At 32.7% G+C, this 2,500-nt stretch overlaps 2 non-coding genes and 1 pseudogene across 2 annotated transcripts; 2 read left to right on the forward strand and 1 right to left on the reverse strand.

Moving 5' to 3' along the window:
* The window catches only part of LOC113852397, an 8,404-nt pseudogene extending 7,652 nt beyond the window's left edge, over positions 1–752 (forward strand).
* Positions 753–775: 23 nt separating this feature from the next.
* On the forward strand, positions 776–846 carry TRNAG-GCC. The gene has a single exon. It is a non-coding gene; the product is annotated as a tRNA-Gly (tRNA).
* A 111-nt stretch (positions 847–957) lies between these two features.
* Positions 958–1,031, reverse strand: TRNAM-CAU. The gene has a single exon. It is a non-coding gene; the product is annotated as a tRNA-Met (tRNA).
* Positions 1,032–2,500: the final 1,469 nt, after the last annotated feature.

A 2,500-nucleotide genomic window follows, 5' to 3' on the forward strand; every position in this document is an offset into this window, starting at 1 on the left:
AAAAGGGGTAATAATAAATTATAAAAAATCAATGGATTTGTGATAAAACCCTCCCGTGTTTTTTTTTTACAATTTTTTTTGTAGATAAAGGGATCAAGGGATGGGGGATCAAATGGTATAATTCTTTTGTTGGTAAATTGGAGGATTAGAAACATGACTATTGCTTTCCAATTAGCTGTTTTTGCATTAATTGCTACTTCATTCATTTTATTGATTAGTGTACCTGTTGTATTTGCTTCTCCTGATGGTTGGGCGAGTAACAAAAATGTTGTATTCTCCGGTACATCATTATGGATTGGATTAGTATTTCTAGTGGGTATTCTTAATTCTCTCATTTCTTGAAGCTATTTATTCTAAATTGAAAAACGAAATGACCCCTCCCCCGGAATTATTTCGGATTGTGAGGCACATTAAAAAAAATGGAATATAGAAGCCCCTAAAAAGAAAGAAAACTAAAACATTACATTATAGGGAGGGGTCAAACTTCTTCTATTGGAAAAATATTATATCTTATAATATATTAGAATGTATTCTAAATATCTTAGATATTAGAATGTATTCTAAATATCTTAGAAATATATTCTATAAGATTACTATTTCCATTTTAAATACTACTAATTTATAGACGTATTAATAGATTAATATAAAAAATATAGAATATATACATATATTTCGAGTTTATTTAGAATTACCCCTACCTCTAATAGAGTATCAGACCCAGCTCTGTACAAATAGAATCGATATAGTACATATCAAGTGCAATAAAAAGAAAAATGCGGATATAGTCGAATGGTAAAATTTCTCTTTGCCAAGGAGAAGACGCGGGTTCGATTCCCGCTATCCGCCCCTGCTTATTTATATATTTTATAATCATAGTTTATAAAATTGTGTAGAATTGACTGTAATAGTATAGTGCCCCCTTTTTTCTTCTTGAACTCAAGTTTTTGTCAAAAAATGTTGCGGAGACGGGATTTGAACCCGTGACCTCAAGGTTATGAGCCTTGCGAGCTACCAAGTTGCTCTACTCCGCGATAAATAGAGGAATTGATAACTAATGGACAAAAACAAAGATTGAATGCGTCCCTCTACCATATCTGTACAAATAGAATAAACCATTTATACAGAATGGTAAAGGGACCCTCCTATGATCGTTGATCATAAAAATGAATAAAAAAATGAAGAGAATTTTTCATCTTTACCAACTTGATCTTGTTGCACCGGGCAACAAACATACATGAACCATTTCACGAAGTATATGTCCAGATAACCCAAAGTCTCGATAATTAGCTCTCGGTCTTCCGGTCGAAAAACAACGTCGATGAAGACGTATAGGTGCACTATTACGCGGTAGTGATTCTAACTTTCCATGAATTTCCCATTTATCACTTAACGATGGAATTTTACTTATTTCTTTTTTTAAGGATTGGCGAATCAAATGATATTTTTGTTCCAATTTTTGCCTCTTCTTTTCCCTCTGAATCAAACTTTTCCTTGCCATAATGGTTCATTTCCTATTAGTATCAATTAGTATTGATGATAAAAGTCGGATCCTAGATGTAGAAATATAAGAATACGGCTTCCCCTCTCCCTAGAAGGAAATGAAATGATATTTTTGCGGAAAAAATAATAAACAATTAAATTAACCAAATTTGCCCGATGTAGAGGCAATTAAGAAAGCTGCATAAGTAAATATATAACCTACAGAAAAGTGGGCTAGTCCAACCAATCTTGCTTGCACAATGGAAAGAGCCACTGGTTTATCTCTCCATCGAATCAAATTAGCCAAAGGTGTGCGTTCATGAGCCCATGCTAAAGTTTCAATCAATTCCTGCCAATATTGGAAATAAAAAAAAAAAAAAAAAAAAAAAAAATCCATGAGAATTATAAGATTCATGGAACCATTATGGATCATTATAATTTGTATATTCATGGAGAGATAACCATCTTTTATTGTCATGAAATGTTTATTAGACTTTTCTGTAGGTTATATATTTACTTATGCAGCTTTCTTAATTGCCTCTACATCGGGCAAATTTGGTTAATTTAATTGTTTATTATTTTTTCCGCAAAAATATCATTTCATTTCCTTCTAGGGAGAGGGGAAGCCGTATTCTTATATTTCTACATCTAGGATCCGACTTTTATCATCAATACTAATTGATACTAATAGGAAATGAACCATTATGGCAAGGAAAAGTTTGATTCAGAGGGAAAAGAAGAGGCAAAAATTGGAACAAAAATATCATTTGATTCGCCAATCCTTAAAAAAAGAAATAAGTAAAATTCCATCGTTAAGTGATAAATGGGAAATTCATGGAAAGTTAGAATCACTACCGCGTAATAGTGCACCTATACGTCTTCATCGACGTTGTTTTTCGACCGGAAGACCGAGAGCTAATTATCGAGACTTTGGGTTATCTGGACATATACTTCGTGAAATGGTTCATGTATGTTTGTTGCCCGGTGCAACAAGATCAAGTTGGTAAAGATGAAAAATTCT

Source organism: Abrus precatorius, unplaced genomic scaffold, assembly GCF_003935025.1.
Source record: "Abrus precatorius isolate BTA unplaced genomic scaffold, Abrus_2018 Scaffold0, whole genome shotgun sequence".
Taxonomy (NCBI): Eukaryota; Viridiplantae; Streptophyta; class Magnoliopsida; order Fabales; family Fabaceae; genus Abrus; species Abrus precatorius.